This window comes from Phyllobates terribilis, unplaced genomic scaffold (genome assembly GCF_046119375.1).
Source record: "Phyllobates terribilis strain yellow unplaced genomic scaffold, ASM4611937v1 Scaffold_5__5_contigs__length_657084704, whole genome shotgun sequence".
Taxonomy (NCBI): Eukaryota; Metazoa; Chordata; class Amphibia; order Anura; family Dendrobatidae; genus Phyllobates; species Phyllobates terribilis.
In genome coordinates, this window is record NW_027362765.1 from 615,814,301 (window position 1) to 615,832,610 (window position 18,310).

The window sequence follows — 18,310 nt, forward strand, 5'->3', positions numbered from 1 at the left end:
CATAAAATGCTTGCCAAAGCAAACTAGAGAAGCTATCAAATGGTGTGGCGTATTCCATTTTCAGGCAATTCCAGAGCCAGAAAGAAAACAAAAGCGTGGTTTTATTTGTCCAACAAACAAAGACAGGAAAACTGAGCGTTACTGTATCATTTGTGGAGAAAATATCTGTAATGAACATTCTTCAGAAAAGATAACGCGTAAATTGTGCGGAAGATCAATAAAATTGAAAAGGAAAAGTTGGAAAATAAATGTAGCTGCAGCTAGTTTACTTCAACATTTATATACCCTTGTTTGTGTGTTTTTCATGTCTTTAAGTTTGAAATTTGAAAAAAAATCATTAAATGATAAAAAGGATTAATCACATAGTATGCGTAACCCGGGCCTTTTAGGCCCATGTACTTACTTTTTTGGTGTTTTCTGCAAACAATTATAATTACAATGTTGGGCATTTTTCATATCTTACTTTGCAATTTTGAAATAAACTTGTAAAAGTTATTTATTTGACTTCCTCCATATGATTTGCACAAGAGCCTAAAAGGCCCGGGTTACGTGAAAGTGCATATTTCAGACGTCACGCATTCTAGGGTTAATATATTCGGAACCACAAAACCCTTCATTTAATATAATCGGCCCCACTTAGCCCAACATTTAATATAATGGACCACACATAGATTTAGCTATTATATAAAAAGCCCTACAAAACCCTCCATTTAATACAATGGGCCCCATGTAGCCCTGCAATTATTATAATGGGCCCTGAATAGCCCTCCATTTAATATAATGAGCCTCACATGGCATTCCATATAACAGGCCACAAATAGCCTTCCCTTTGTCAATGCAGTGCCACCGGAGCACACCCTTTCCCATTGGCATGCCACTGGAGCACACCCTTTCCCGTTGAAGTGCCATTGGAGCAAACCCTTTCCCGTTGAAGTGCCACGGGACTACACCCTTTCCCTTTGGTGTGCCACCGAAGCACACCCTTTCCCGTTGGTGTGCCACCGGAGCACACGCTTTCCCATTGGAGTGCCACCAGAGCACACCCTATCCAGTTGGCGTGCCCCGGAGCACACCCTTTCCCACTGGAGTGTCACCGGAGCACACCCTTTCCAGTTGGCGTGCCACCAAAGCACACCCTTTCCGGTTGGCGTGCCACCGAAGCACACGCTTTCCCATTGGAGAGCCACCAGAGCACACCCTTTCCAGTTGGCGTGCCCCAGAGCACACCCTTTCCCACTGGAGTGTCACCGGAGTACACCCTTTCCAGTTGGCGTGCCACTGGAGCACCCCCTTTCCCATTGGCGTGCCACCGGAGCACATCCTTTCCCATTTTTTCACCTAACCCTCCATTCAATATAAAGGATCCCATATAGCCCTCCGTTTATTAGAATATGTACAATACAGACCAAAAGTTTGGACACATCTCATTTAAAGATTTTTCTGTATTTTCATGACTGTGAAAATTGTACATTCACACTGAAGGCATCAAAACTATGAATTAACACATATGGAATTATATACTTAACAAAAAAGTGTCAGACAACTGAAAATATGTCTTATATTCTAGGTTCTTCAAAGTAGCCACTTTTTGCTTTGATGACTGCTTTGCACACTCTTGATGAGCTTCAAGAGGTAGTCACCGGAAATGGTCTTCCAACAATCTTGAAGGAGTTCCCAGAGAAGCTTAGCACTTGTTGGCCCTTTTGCTTTCACTATGCAGTCCCGCACACCCCAAACCATCTCGATTGGGTTCAGGTCTGGTGACTGTGGAGGCCAGGTCATCTGGCGTAGCACCCCATCACTCTCCTTCTTGGTCAAATAGCCCTTACACAGCCTGGAGGTGTGTTTGGGGTCATTGTCCTGTTGAAAAATAAATGATCCAACTAAACACAAATAGGATGGAATAGCATCCCGCTGCAAGATGCTGTGGTAGCCATGCTGGTTCAGTATGCCTTCAAGTTTGAATAAATCCCCAACAGTGTCACCAGCAAAGCACCCCCACACCATCACACCTCCTCCGCATGTAGAGTCCATCCGTTCACCTTTTCTGCATCGCACAAAGACACAGTGGTTGGAACCAAAGATCTCAAATTTGGACTCATCAGACCAAAGCACAGAATTTCCACTGGTCTAATGTCCATTCCTTGTGTTCTTTAGCCCAAACAAGTCTCTTCTGCTTGTTTCCTGTCCTTAGCAGTGGTTTCCTAGCAGCTATTTTACCATGAAGGCCTGCTGCACAAAGTCTCCTCTTAACAGTTGTTGAATAGATGTGTCTGCTGCTAGAACTCTGTGTGGCATTTACCTGGTCTCTAATCTGCGCTGCTGTTAACCTGCAATTTCTGAGGCTGGTGACCCGGATAAACTTATCCTCAGAAGCAGAGGTGGACTCTTGGTCTTCCTTTCCTGGGGCGGTCCTCATGTGAACCAGTTTCTTTGTAGCGCTTGATGGTTTTTGCAACAGCACTTGGGGACACTTTCAAAGTTTGCCCAATTTTTCGGTCTGACTGACCTTCACTTCTTAAAGTAATGATGGCCACTCGTTTTTCTTTACTTAGCAGCTTTTTTCTTGCCATAATACAAATTCTAACAGTCTATTCAGTAGGACTATCTGTTATGTATCCACCAGACTTCTGCACAACACAACTGATGGTCCCAACCCCATTTATAAGGAAAGAAATCCCACTTATTAAACCTGACAGAGCACACCTGTGAAGTGAAAACCATTTCCGGTGACTACCTCTTGAAGCTCATCAAAAGAATGCCAAAAGTGTGCAAAGCAGTCATCAAAGCAAAAGGTGGCTACTTTGAAGAACCTAGAATATAAGACATACTTTCAGTTGTTTCACACTTTTTTGTAAAGTATATAATTCCACACGTGTTAATTCATAGTTTTGATGCCTTCAGTGTGAATGTACAATTTTCATAGTCATGAAAATACAGAAACATCTTTAAATGAGGTGTGTCCAAACTTTTGGTCTGTACTGTACATATAGGAGCAAACAAAATCCTCAAGAGAGGGCGACAGTAGGGTAAATATACAGGTGCAGTAACCATACAAAAATAGCTAACATATTTACCAAACGTAGTAAAGTGATTTGTGCATGTAAACAATCAAATTGTCCATAAAGTATTAGCCATATATGGTCCCCCCTAAAGAGATTGATGAACCAAAAGTAGTGGTACTTACTAGTGAGTGCCAAATAGTAGTGCCAGCCCCTACACGCGTTTTGGCGTGTGCCTTCTTCCGGGGGGTGTGGCATCATAAGCAGTGTATAAATATACATAAGGTACCAATAGAAGCAACCGTAAAATAATGAGTATTCATGAGAAACGAGTCGACGCTAAGGATAGGACAGACCTGTGCCGAAGTCATTGCAAGAACGCCGCCTCCCTAGTGTATCAGAATAGGCGTGCAACCCAACACAACGCCCTCTGAGGTCACATGAGCGGAAAGTAAGAGTAAACGTGAAGCCAAAAGCTACACACATGGAGGGTCACATGAGCTGTTATTAAAGCCAGAGGTGGTGCAACAAAATACTAGTGATGTATTGGAGTGTTCTATTGTGTGTTTGTTTTTCATGATTCCATATTTTTTTCCTCAGAATTGAGTGATTCAATAATTTTTTCCCTCTGCTTGGTCAGAAAAAAATTACCCTTACTGAGTACCACATTTTTAATCTTGATTTCTTTTAGTGTTTCTTAAAGCCCTAAAGTTGCCATTTGAAATTTGTGCCATGTCTGTGATCTGCTTTTTTTCAACAATATTAAACAACTGAATGAACATCCTCCGGGCCCAGTGAATCCATAATTTTTGCCAGGGGTTGTATGTCCAATGACGACCTTTATGGTAAAGAATCAACAAAAAAGGTTTTATGCAATCTTAACATATACAATTTATACTATCTTAAGATATAGATCAGGGAGAACCAGATAAGAAAGAAACAAAAAAAGGGAAGGAAAACCCAAGTTGGAGATTGGGCGCCCCCAGGGGCATCAAGGACATGAATTCAACGCAGGTGGCAACATGGTACCAATGATGCCAGTGACATGAGCCATGCCCTGATGTCATGGAGGTAACCCCAATAAGGATAAACAAGGAAAATGCCACAGAAAGAGAAAAAGACATTGTAGCAAATAACCGGATACAAAAGCTATTAAGGGTATGGATAAAGCTGAAAGAGATACAGAAAAATGAACCTGCAGGTCATTTAAAAAATGAAGTTGGACAAGTCAATAACATTGGTTATATGCATATAATAAGAACATAGTATATATCCACATGAAACAAATTGATGTCCAGATGTAGTAGATATAAGCTGTTAAACACTAATTGTCCGCATCTTGTCTAGTGGTGCCTTCTCATCCTTTTCTTATTTATCCTCTTCAAAATGATGCTAGGAGGCGTCCACATCCTCTTCAACATGGATAGAACAAAGAGCCAACATCAAGGTACAGTAAGTATATACTAAAAGATGATAAATGGGACATCATTAGGATTGTAGCAACAAACACAATTAAAAACAATTTTAGTTTAAAACACAATAAAAACATGATGCCAAAAATATGGCTGGAGGGGAAAAAGACGGATTTTGTAAGACCTTACCTGTAAAATCCTTTTCAGCGAAGGAAGGAAGGGAAACACAGATCCATTACTAGTGGGTAGGCGGAGCCCCACAGGATAGTTCACCTCAGATTTATAAAAAGTGACGACCGGCCCCTCCAGCTTAGGCTCCTCCTACTCCCATGTTCCTCAGTCTGTACACAAGCTAAGGAAGAGCAGACAACACCAGTGGAACAACACAACCCCTTCTGAAAAATCAGAAGTGTGAGAGAACAGGTTATGCATATAACAGAAAGAACACACAGTCCCAGGCACTACTCACTGGACCTGACAACTGCGATGAGCTGGCAATGCTGGAACAGAGCCCTAGCGCGCCGACCCCAGTCCCGATGACTGCCATCAGAGAGGAGTCGCGCCGCATCTGGAAAACAATAATGCACTTCTGCCCTGGGAGGGTGCTGTGCCTCCCTTCCTTCGCTGAAAAGGATTTTACAGGTAAGGTCTTACCAAAATCCGTCTTTCAGCAGCAGAAGGGAAGGGAGACACAGATCCATTACTAGTGGGACGTCCCAAAGCAGTCCAGAACTCAAGGGTGGGAAACAGTGGCAGAATCGCCAACACCCCAACAACTTAGGTAAGCGCGCAACAATTGCCAAAACTAGATAAAGATATAACCTAAACCACCGCCGCCTGCAGGACCCTGCGTCCCAAGGCCGCATCAGCGGAAGCACTCACGTCCACTTTATAAAATTTAGTAAAAGTGTGGACGGAACGCCATGTAGCCGCCCGGCAGAGCTGCGCTGCCGAGGCCCCCTGACGAACAGCCCACGACGAACCAACCACTCTCGTGGAATGAGCTCAAACCTTAACCGGACAAGGCTCGCCCTTGAGCCGGTACACCTCCAGGATAGCCGAACGTATCCACCGAGCTATAGTGTCCTTGGAAGCCCGCTGACCACGCCGACGACCAGCAGGAATCACAAAAAGAGAGTCCGACTTCTGAAACTCTTGCGTGATGGTAAGATAGAACTTCAAAGCCCGCACCAAATCCAACGAGTGCAAGGCCCGTTCCTTTGGATTCCTTGGTTTCAGACAGAGGGAGGGCAACAAGATGTCCTGACTGACGTGGAAACACGACACCACTTTGGGCAGAAAATCGCAACGGGTACGAAGCACCACGCGATCCGAGTGGAACTCCAGAAAAGGGGGTGAGCAAGACAATGCCGCCAACTCAGAAACCCTTCTCAAAGAGGTGACCGCCACCAGGAAGGCCACCTTCCAAGAAAGCAAGTAAGGCGTAGCTGAATCCATATGCTCAAACGGCCCGTGCTGAAGAGCCTCCAAGACTAGATTGAACCGCCAAGGAGCCACAAACGCCCTCCGGGGCGGGAACTGTCGTGCAATCCTGCGAAAAAACGAACGCACATCCCTGCGCGAGGCAACAGCCTTCCGAAAAAGCACGGATAGTGCAGATACCTGACCCCGCAAGGTACCAACCGCCAGACCCTTGGCCAAACCACATTGCAGAAAAGCCAAGAAGTTGGGAATGGAAAAAACCCTTGGGTTCCTTGACGATCCAGAACACCATGAATAGAAGGCCTCCCAAGTTCTGTGATAAATCCTAGTCGTAGCCGGACCTCTGGCCGCCCGCAAGGTGGCAATGACCTCGGCCGAAAACCCACGACGGGTCAATATCTCGGTCTCAAGAGCCACGCCGTCAAACGAAGAGACTTCAGGTCCGGATGACGAATGGGCCCTTCGGTTAATAGGTCCGGGCGAAGAGGCAGTGGAAACGGAGGCGCCGCCAGAAGAGACACCAGCGTTGAATACCACGCCCTCCGCGGCCAATCCGGCGCCACCAAAATTGCCGGAATTCGTTCGAGTTTGATCCGCCGGATCACCAGAGGAAGTAAGGATACCGGCGGAAACACGTAGATCAGCTTGAACTGGTCCCACGGGGCCACTAAAGCATCTACCGCCACAGCCTCTGGGTCCCTGTACCTGGACATGAACGTCGGAATCCTGGCGTTCAGCCTGGATGCCATCAAGTCCACCTGGGGAGTCCCCCAACGGGAGCACAGCAGTGCAAAAACATCCGGATGAAGACTCCATTCTCCGGGATCCACCTGCTCGCGACTGAGGAAGTCCGCCGAGATATTCAGCACTCCTGGGATGTGAATCGCGGAGATGGCTGGAACCCTGGACTCGGCCCATACCAGGATCCGCAAGACCTCCATCATGAGTCTGGAACTCCTCGTCAAGCCCTGATGGTTGATATATGCGACCGCTGTCGAATTGTCCGTCTGAATCCGGACCGGCAGACCGCTCAAAGGGACCGTCCAATGTCGGAGGCAGAGAAATATCGCTCTCAACTCCAAGATGTTGATCGGCAGAGACGACTCCTCTGACGACCTGACCCCCTGAACCCAGAGATCGTTCTAAACCCCCCCCAGCCAGTCAGGCTTGACCAGCCACCCGAAGTCCTCCAGGTGTTGAAGGGAGAGATCGCGAGCCGTCACCGCCTCCTCCGCTGTGGGTGACACAATTAACAGGTCGTCCAGGTAGGGGAGAATCGTAACTCCCGGCTTTCGAAGGAGCGCCATGAGCGGCGCCAGAATTTTTGTAAAAACCCTGGGCGCCGAGGCCAACCCGAACGGTAGGGCCACAAACTGGTAATGGGCCTGACGTATGGCGAACCGCAGGAAGCGCTGGTGAGCCCTGCCGATAGGGACATGTAAATAGGCGTCACGGATGTCGATCGACACCAAGAAATCGTGCTGTCACAGGGCCGCCACGACGGAGGGAAGAGACTCCATACGGAATTTCCGGGTCCGGACATGCAAATTCAAATCTTTGAGGTCCAGAATGGGGCGAAACTTGTCCTTCTTTTTGGGAACCACAAAAAGGTTGGAGTAAAACCCCCTTCCCTGGTCCTCCGGCGAAACTGGAATCACCACACCCTGCTGCAGAAGAGAGTCGACCTCCCGCAGCAGTGCGGCAGCTAGCCTGGGCTCGGACGGGATGGGCGACTGACGAATCCTGTCCGGGGGTCGAGAATGAAACTCTATGAAATAACCTTCCGACATAACCCGCGTCACCCAGGCGTCCGATACGTGTGATGCCCAAATAGACCCGAATTGTAGCAGACGACCTCCCACCCGAGAGCCCTCGAGAGGGTTCCTGGGGTCAGTCCGCCTTAGCGGGCTTTTTGTCAACCTCCCGCTTGTCCTGACGGAAATGTTATTTCCAGGGAGTACGGGATTTCTGGGAGGTCTTTTTTCCGGAAGACGAGGGACGATCCGATCTCCAAGAAGGCTGACCGAACCGACCCCTGGGCCGAAAGGACCGATGACCACTACCGGCACTTGATTTGCCGGACGTAGAAACCGCTGCCTTTCGCTGCGGCAAGGCCGTATCTTTGGCCTTGGCCTTAGCAATCAGCTCCGTGAGGTCCGAACCAAACAGCTGACCGCCCTTGTACGCCAGACTCAGCAAACCTTGTTTGGATACTGCGTCTCCGGTCCACTGTTTAAGCCACAGTGCTCTCCTGACAGAGACGGCCGAGGATTGAGCCCTGGACATCACCGAAGTAGTATCCAGCACTGCGTCCCTGCCATATCGGGCCGCTTCTTCCAAGAGCTGTAAGAGCCTTTCCACTTTGGACAGCGGAGTTCCATCTTGCCATGCCGTCCGCAGCTGATCCAACCACCGCAGCGAAGCCTCACCAGCCCACATGGCCCCCAAGGCCGCTCGGAATCCGTGACCCGCGGCCTCGTAGATGGACTTTGCCGCTAACTCCGTCCTTCTGTCCAGCTGGTCCTGAAGACTCGCCTTCCCTTTAACAGGAAGCAAAGAGGATTTGCTCAGCTGAGACAATGGCACATCCACTTCAGGAGAGGGGACCCAATTAGTGATCGTTTCCGTGGAACAGGGATACAGGGCATCAAACAACCGCAACCCTTGGAAACGTTTATCCGGACACAGGCGTTCTTTCTCCACCGCCTTGTTAAGTTCTTCGTGCATCGGCAGCGTCGAGCGAGCCCGACGTGACTCCTGATACAGCCGGGCCGATTTGCCAGGGCGCCCCGTCACCTCTTCAGACAGTTGTAACGCTTCCCGCATAGCTTCAACAAAAGCGTCCACGAGGCCCAAAAGCGAAGCAGAGCGACCCCGCCGAATCTCTTCGTCTGTCGGCGATTCTGAAGCCTCCGACGCACTGCGCGGAGGAGACGGCGCCGCCACAGGTCTGTGACGCTTCTTGCTTCTAGACGTCGGTTGGGACTTAGCAGAGACCCAATGACCCAGGAGGTCAGACAGACTGTCAATGGAGCGAGTGAGAGCCTCCACCTTAAAATCACTGAGACCCCCAACTAGCGTCGAACCTGACGCCGTTGAAGACCCCGGCGTATCAGATACGCGTGACCAATCCTGAAGCGGACCGGGAGAGAGGTCCGCGCCCCTTGGTCCCTGATCCGACATGCCCCCACACAGTTGCGAGCATCGCGGATAAGGCGGTAATAACATTACAATGGGTGCAGTAACCAAGGATGTGTGAATTCCACTACCACAGCCTGTTCTTGCACAAAAAATCACCCGGCACTGAAGGGTTAAAGCTCCTCCTTAGAAGGAGAAAAGCTACCCCAGCGGCCTGCAGAGCTAAAGTTAACCTGACAGACTAGAGAGAAGCACCCTCTGATCCCAGAAGGGTGCACCTCCAGAGAGGGTTAACAGCCTGATGGGCCAGGCCTCGTTCAGAAGGGGTTAATGCTACTGATCCGCACTACCCTTTTTGTGAGGTGTGCGTCAGAGCCATCTCAGTAGGGAAGAAGCAGCGCCGTATACAGCACACCCTGTCAGCTAGGACATAAGGAAAGTGCTCTGCGCTGTAGAAGGAACTTTCTGCCTAAAAGGCAGGAGAGACTCACCAGCTGGCGTAGAGTCTGCTCTTCTCGGTGTGATGAGGGCAGGGAGCAGGGAGTAGGAGACGCTGCACGAGGATGGACGCTGGCCGGAAGAAGAAGGGGCTGGGATATCTCCAGCGCGCGCTTTCCCGGCTCTTCCTGTCACGAACTGACAACAGAGAGACGCTAAGCCACGCCCCCCCCGTCGAGCTACAAACAGAGCGCGCGAATCCTCCGTCCCTGCTCCCCTGCCTGCCAATGATCAAACGCTGCATGCAGAGGAGAAATCCCGGCAAGCAGAAAAAAACAGCAGTCACCACAAACACATATACAGTGACAGCGGCTGCCGCAGCAGCCGCTGAAAGCACTCAATAAGAGCACTTACCCAGCTGAGCGCCACACGGACCCCCAGGGATGTGTGGCGCCGTGGCCCTTGCTCCCCCCACGGCGGAGCACGCAGGGATCCCACAAGAGCGGTGTGCGTCTCCGCCAGGGAGCGCCCTGTATCCCCCGGGGCCAGCAGGGTTCTGCGGGGACCTCCTTAGGGGGTACGCAGATCCGCCAGGGGAGGGTCAGGGGTCCCAGCAGCGCTGAGACCCCCTGAGACCTCTAGACCACGGGGGGGTCCAGGTCTCCGGAATAAAAATAAGAAAATCTTCTGAGGAGCTGCAAAGGCAGCGACTATCCTCTGCGACCTCAAATTTAAAACTGAGGAACATGGGAGTAGGAGGAGCCTAAGCTGGAGGGGCCGGTCGCCACTTTTTATAAATCTGAGGTGAACTATCCTGTGGGGCTCCGCCTACCCACTAGTAATGGATCTGTGTCTCCCTTCCTTCCCTTCTGCTGCTGAAAAGAGAGGGAGATCCTAGAAATGGAGTAAAAGTCAAGGCCTCATTAAGGCCTCATGTCACGTTTTCAAAGTCCAGATCCATCTTGATTCTTTTTGGGCCAGGAGTCGGCTGGTATTGCCACCACACAGGTTCAAATATATGTGGTTTATCCCCTTAACCCGAAAACCTGATGGATCACAAGCGTGATGGACCTTAAAATGTTTAGGTATTGTCTTTAATAGATCCAAATTGTCTTCTGTAGCAGCTGCCATGATGTCCCGGACATGTTCATTTGCTCGAATTTTGAGCATCCTAGTCGTTATGCCTATATACAGGGTGGTCCAAAAGTAGGTGGACAGAAAATAATAACATTTATTTTGATTTATATATAAAATTATATTTACTAACACAAGCATAACATTGACAATTAAATATTCTGAACAATAATACAAAAGCCTTTAAATTTTATCAACGCAGGTGCTCAAACTGTTTTCCATTACAATTTGCACAGCTTTGAAGTCTGCCTCTTACGCTTCAACAAACTTTTTTGCATAAGTCTCTTTGGGTATTAATTTCTTGAAATGCATCTCTTATGTAATTTTTCAAATCACTGACACTTTTTGGTTTTCAACTATAAACTTTGTCCCTGAGTATTCCCCAAAAGAAAAAATCCATTGGGGTCAAGTCTGGTGAATGTGCCGGCCAATCAAGTGTGCCTCTTCAGCCAATCCATTTATTAGGAAATGTTTCATCAAGATACTCGCTGACTACTCTTGAATAATGTGGAGGGGCCCCATCTTGTTGGAAATAAAGGTCATGTGAATTAGGCTGTTGCTGTAACTGGGGAACAACTTGATTCATTAGAATTTCGAGATACTTATCTCCTGTGACTGTTCCATCAAAAAATATTGGTCCAAAAACACCAAAACTTGAAATACCACCCCAAACATTGACACCAGGCTCATTAAGTTGTTGCTCTAATGTTAAATGCATGTGCTCATTATACCAGTAAATACAATTATGTCTGTTAATATGGCCGGATATTCTGAAAGAAGCTTCATCACTCCACATAATGTTATCTAAAATTACTGGATTTTCTTCAATTTCGTTAAGCATAATCTCACTAAATTGTAGCCGCCTGTCTGGATCATCCTCCAATAAACCATGAATTAGACGTGGATGATAAGCTTTCCACCCAATAGATTTCAGGATTCGCACGATAGAAGCTCGTGAAATTCCCAATTCCAAAGAGGCTCTATCTGGTGGACTTTTTTGGACTCTGAACAAACGTTTCAGCAACAAGTTGTTTATTATCTTCTGTACAGACTGTTTTGGGTCGAGCAGTTTTTGGAGCTTTAAGGATTGAGCCAGTGGCATTGAATTTGTCACGAATGCGGTAAATGGTTTGTCTCTTTGGGGCTTGGGTACCCAATGTTTCAACCCAATTTGCTCTAACGGTTTCAGCATTTTGAGATTTCCAATACTCTGTTAAAATCCATTTTCTTTGATCTGTATTTAAATTATTAGCCATTATGTATGATCTGAAAAGAAAACAGATTTGGGGGAGATCTATCTGTGAAAACTAGATAAGGGCAACTGAGCCAGTTGCCCTTATCAACCAATCAGATTCCACCTTCCACTTTCCAAAGAGTCTGTGAGGAATGAAAAGTGGAATCTGATTGGTTGCTATGGGCAACTGAGCCAGTTTCACTTTACACCATGTTTGATAACTCTCCCCAGTCATAACCTTATTACACTTTCTGTCCACCTACTTTTGGACCACCCTGTATATTAAGGAGCAGGGACATGTAGCATGATATATCACGTTACGTGTTGTACAGGTAATAGGGTATGTGAAATCAAACTCCTTTCCAGTCGAAGAGAAAAACTTCTTAAATCTTTTCAATATTAGGGCAAGTTATACAGGAGCCGCATGGAGTGCAGCCCCAATTCCTCTTCTTATCGGTTTGTTTGATATCAGTAATCCGTGACTTATTAGTCGGAGTATAATAGCTCCGAACCAAATGGTCCTATAAATTGAAATATCTACGTGCAGTGATAGATGGATTTGTAGGGAGATATTGTTTAAGGGTGCGATCAGCCAATAGCATGGGCCAATGTTTTTTAAAAATGTCATACATCCTCTGCCATTGAGAATGGTATTGAGTCACCATTCTCACAGGATTGGCTTGCATCGATTGTCTCTTAGGATAGATTAATTGTTGACGATCAGCATTTTTCACTCGATTGTAGGCATACTTAATGCTTCTCTTACTGTACCCACTATCCAAAAACCTCCCTTTCATTTCCACTGCTCTCATCTCAAAGTCTTCAAAGGTAGAACAAATCCGTCTGATTCTAAGAAACTGACTAATTGGAACTAATCTAACCACGTCTTGGATGTGAAGAAGAGGCGTGCAAGACAGCATTGACGGCTGTCTCTTTATGAAAGACATCAGACTGTAAAAAGCCAGATTCACCCCTTTTAATAGTCACATCCAAGAACTCAATCTTTTGATAATCAAATTTATGCGTCAGTCTTATATTAAGTTCATTAGAATTCAGTTCTTGTAAAAAAGAGCTCCCTCTCCCACAGCCCCAGAAACAAGTTAGCATAAAAGGGCGCACAGGCTGCCCCCATTGCTGTCCCCTGGAGCTGCAGGAAGAAGGACCCATTGAAGACAAAAAATTTTTTTTGCTGAGTACAAACTCCAACAGTGTTAGAATGAAGTCTCTCTCTTCAAAGGTACAGTACAGACCAAAAGTTTGGACACACCTTCTCATTTAAAGATTTTTCTGTATTTTCATGACTATGAAAATTGTACATTCACACTGAAGGCATCAAAACTATGAATCAACACATGTGGAATTATATACTTAACAAAAAAGTGTGAAACAACTGAAAATATGTCTTATATTCTAGGTTCTTCAAAGTAGCCACCTTTTGCTTTGATGACTGCTTTGCACACTCTTGGCATTTTCTTGATGAGCTTCAAGAGGTAGTTACCGGAAATGGTTTTCACTTCACAGGTGTGCCCTCTCAGGTTTAATAAGTGGGATTTCTTGCCTTATAAATGGGGTTGGGACCATCAGTTGTGTTGTGCAGAAGTCTGGTGGATACACAGCTGATAGTCCTACTGAATAGACTGTTAGAATTTGTATTATGGCAAGAAAAAAGCAGCTAAGTAAAGAAAAACGAGTGGCCATCATTACTTTAAGAAATGAAGGTCAGTCAGTGCGAAAAATTGGGAAAACTTTGAAAGTGTCCTCAAGTGCAGTTGCAAAAACTATCAAGCGCTACAAAGAAACTGGCTCACATGAGGAACGCCCCAGGAAAGGAAGACCAATAGTCACCTCTGCTTCTGAGGATAAGTTTATCCGAGTCACCAGCCTCAGAAATCACAGGTTAACAGCAGCTCAGATTAGAGACCAGGTCAATGCTACACAGAGTTCTAGCAGCAGACACATCTCTACAACAACTGTTAGGCTATGTGCCCACGATGCAGAAATGAAGCAGAAAATTTCTGCAGCATTTCTGCATCTCCCTGGCAGAAAAAACGCATGCAGGTTGTGCATGCGTTTTTCCTGCAGAATACATGCGGATTCACATGCGTATCCACATGCGTTAACGCATGCGTTTCCGCATGTGGACTGACAAGCACTTTCCAGGCGATAGCATCACTTGGAAAGTGCTTGACAATTAGGTCACACTATATAAATCCATGCAACCGGCATGGATTTACATAGTGTAACCGTAAAAATAAAAAATACTTACCCCGATGCCCCGCCGCGTGTGCTGTAGCGCTCGTCCTGGCTTCTTCCGGGTTGCCGGCACATCACGAGACAGCCTGCAGTCACATGACCGTGACGTCATCTCAGGTCCTGGAAGATAAGCGCTGCAGGGGCCGCCGGACAGGTGAATATAAACCTTATTTATTATTTTATTCTTTTTTTAACAGGTACAATGGTACCCAGGTGTGGATGAGAGTCTCCTCTCCTCAAGAACTGGGTACCATCCGCACATTGAAAAGCATATAATCCACGTGTACAAATGTACAGACACGGATTATATGCGTCTCAATGCAAGTCAATGGCGCCATTCCGCTGCGCTTCCGCAAAATTAATGAACATGCTGCGGATTTATGAGCGCTGCAGAAACGCTGCGGAATAATCCGCAGCATGTGCATTGACATTGCGGAATGCCATTGGGGACCATGGGGTGCAGATTACCAAGTGTTTTTAATGCGTTTCCGCTGCGGAAATTCCGCAGCAGAAAAGCATTAAAAACGCATCGTGGGCACGCAGCCTTAAAATGAGTGTTACGCTCACGCCCGGACTGACTGGCGTGAGCGTGGTTAGTGATCCCACTGGACCGTGAGCCGAGGAGTGCCTGGAGGAGCGTGACTAAGTATCAACTCGGTCCGACCAAGGTCTCATGGCGGCTCAGTCGACTAAGTGAACCAGGTAGGAACCAAGCAGAGGGACCAGGTGCTACTCCAGGTCAGACCCTGGTCACAGCTGTTGACCCACACCGGGGAATGCAGGAACGGGCAGGCACTGCTGGTATGCAGACAGGCGGGTACTGGCAGGCACGGCTGGTATGCAGACAGGCAGATACTGGCAGGTAAGGTATGGCTGGATAGGGACCAGTACAGACTGAGATACAGGAACAAAGCCGCGGGTGCGGTGGACTAGCAGAGCAGAACTGCAGGCGCGGAAGACAAGCGGGGCAGAGCAGAGCGAAACCGCAGGTGCGGTGGACAAGCAGAGCAGAGCGAAACCGCAGATGCGGTGAACAAGCAGAGCAGAGCGAAACCGCAGGTGCGGTGAACAAGCAGAGCAGACCGAAAACCGCAGGTGCGGTGAACAAGCAGAGCAGAGCGAAACCACAGATGCGGTGGACAAGCAGAGCAGAGCCATACCGCAGATGCGGAGGACAAGCAGAGCAGAGCGAAACCGCAGGTACAGTGGACAAGCAGACGAGAACAGAGCAGAGGGTGCAGGAAGACAGGACAGGGCTCGGTTCACATGGAACAGACTGGAAAATACAGGAAGATAGTTAGAACACAGGAGGTAGATACGGAGGCAGGGAAACGGGACAAGCAGAACCAGATACACACAAGCTACTTACATGAAGTAGCGAGTGGACACAAAACTCACAAACAGAAGTACAGAGACGAGTTAGAGTTAGGTGCAGGTTCAGACACTGCAGGAAAAGGGAAGGTTCGGACATAGAGACAAACAGGTAACGGGCTAGGACACAGTTCAGACAGGAACTGAACCAGGAACAAGATACAGGAACGAGCCTGGGAACTCAGCCCCCAGGGTGGCGGAAACAGACTAGAAGTCACAGATACAGGCAACAGGCCTGGGTATACAGCCTCCAGGGTGGCGGAAACAGACAAGACACAGGACAAGACCTGGCAACTCAGCTGCACAGAACACACTGTAAGAAAGTGTTGCTCAGGCACCTCCTACTGGGTGGAGGGGGTTTAAGTATCCAGTGACTCACAGCAATAGGCTGGGGAGGCATTAGGAGTGAACACACAGTAAATATAAGAATCAGGCAGTAACCGCGCTGAAACCTTAAGCAATCAGACAAGAGACACAGCAGGTACTGGAGCAAAGTGTGCAGCCTGGACTGATAGGTAAGATGGCGGTCTTGCATGGTGGGAGGTGGTAAGCCATGCCAGGACGCCGCCAGGGATGTTACAATGAGACTTTGTGCAGCAGGCCTTCATGGTAAAATAGCTGCTAGGAAACCACTGCTAAGGACAGGCAACAAGCAGAAGAGACTTGTTTGGGCTACAGAACACAAGAAATGGACATTAGACCAGTGGAAATTTGTGCTTTGGTCTGAGGAGTCCAAATTTGAGATCTTTGGTTCCAACCACCGTGAAGCATGGAGGAGGAGGTGTGATGGTGTGGGGGTGCTTTGCTGGTGACACTGTTGGGGATTTATTCAAAATTGAAGGCATACTGAACCAGCATGGCTACCACAGCATCTTGCAGCGGCATGCTATTCCATCCGGTTTGCGTTTAGTTGGACCATCATTTATTTTTCAACAGGACAATGACCCCAAACATACCTCCAGGCTGTGTAAGGGCTATTTGACCAAGAGGGAGAGTGATGGGGTGCTAAGCCAGATGACCTGGCCTCCATAGTCACCAGACCTGAACCCAATCGAGATGGTTTGGGGTGAGCTGGACCGCAGAGTGAAGGCAAAAGGGTCAACAAGTGCTAAGCATCTCTGGGAACTCCTTCAAGATTGTTGGAAGACCATTTCCGGTGACTACCTCTTGAAGCTCATCAAGAGAATGCCAAGAGTGTGAAAGCAGTCATCAAAGCAAAAGGTGGCTACTTTGAAGAACCTAGAATATAAGACATTTTCAGTTGTTTCACACTTTTTTGTAAAGTATATAATTCCACAAGTGTTAATTCATAGTTTTGATGCCTTCAGTGTGAATGCACAATTTTCATAGTCATGAAAATACAGAAAAATCTTTAAATGAGGAGGTGTCCAAACTTTTGGTCTGTACTGTAAATTGAGTCATGGAAAGGAAATGGGCAACGGCTCTCAATCCATCACAATGGCGGATACTCGTATATAATGACTCCACATGACAAGTAATGAGAAGCATATCCTTGTCAATGTGAGTGGAGTCAATTTTTTGTAGAAGATCAGATGTATCACATAGATAGGAGGGAACTGTTTCCACCCAAGGTTTAAGAAAAGAATCCACATACTTACTGATATTCTCCGTGAGGTCTCCATTACCAGCAATTAAGGGTCTACCCAGAGGTGTCTTCATATCTTTATGGACCTTCGGTAACAAGTACAGCGTTGAAACAGATGGATCCTTCACCAATAATGTGTCATACAATTGCCTGGTGATAATGCCTTTCTCTATCCCAAATCAAAGGATTTTGTTGAGTCGATCTTTGAAAGATAATAAGGGATTGAACGTCAGTTTTTGTAACAGTGGTGGTCTTTAAGCATTTTATTTGCCTCTGCCTCATACATTTTAGTTGGCCAAACCACAACGTTGCCACCCTTGTCAGCTGGTTTGAAAATAACGTCTTTCATTGATTTAGGACATTTCAAACTGATGTGTTCAGACATAGTAAAGTTATCATTGTGTATATTGGTAGGTATGCTATATAAATCCTCTGAAACCAGCTGAACAGAGATGTCCACGTTGGGGCATAGTGACAATGGTGGAAACTTTTTTGATTTTGGTCGTATGGATATTGGAACCTTACCTAAAGATGGTAAATTGTGTTCAGCCGCCAATCCCTCCAAAACTCTCAAAGCCTCCTATTCCTCTGGCATTGGAAAATGCTTCTGTATATTTTCATTATGAAATCATTTTTTGAAAAGCAGAGTTCTGGCAAAAATGTGTAGGTCTTTCAAAGCTGTAAATTGATCATATCTCATACTCGGTGACAATGTCAGACCCTTAGACAGCAATGCTAGTTCAGTAAGTGCACCAGTATTTTTACCCTACTGTGGCCCTCTCTTGAGGATTTTGTTTGCTCCTATATGTGTAACAGGATGGGGGCGCGGGATGGGAGCAGCACATAACAGGATGGAGGCGCAGGATGGGGGTAGCACATAACAGGATGGGGGCGCATGATGGGGGTAGCACATAACAGGATGGGGGCGCATGATGGGGGTAGCACATAACAGGATGGAGGCGCAGGATGGGGGCGCAGGATGGGGGTAGCACTTAACAGGATGGGGGCGCATGATGGGGGTAGCACATTACAGGATGGGGGCGCGGGATGGGGGCAGCACATAACAGGATGGAGGCGCAGGATGGGGGTAGCACATAACAGGATGGGGGCGCATGATGGGGGTAGGACATAACAGGATGGGGGCGCGGGATGGGGGCAGCAGATAACAGGATGGGAGCAGCACATAACAGGATGGGGAGGCAGGATGGGGGCAGCACATAACAAGATGGGGGCAGCACATAACAGGATGGGGGGCTAGGATGGGGGCAGCGCATAGCAG

General features: G+C 47.4%; 1 long non-coding RNA gene across 1 annotated transcript; it reads right to left on the reverse strand.

The window, feature by feature from the left end:
* Positions 1–2,970: 2,970 nt before the first annotated feature.
* On the reverse strand, positions 2,971–17,908 carry LOC141271367 (uncharacterized). The gene is made up of 3 exons (XR_012321917.1): positions 17,557–17,908; positions 17,045–17,233; positions 2,971–4,465 (listed from the first exon to the last, which is right to left on the reverse strand). It is a non-coding gene; the product is annotated as an uncharacterized lncRNA (long non-coding RNA).
* Between the last annotated feature and the right edge of the window lie 402 nt (positions 17,909–18,310).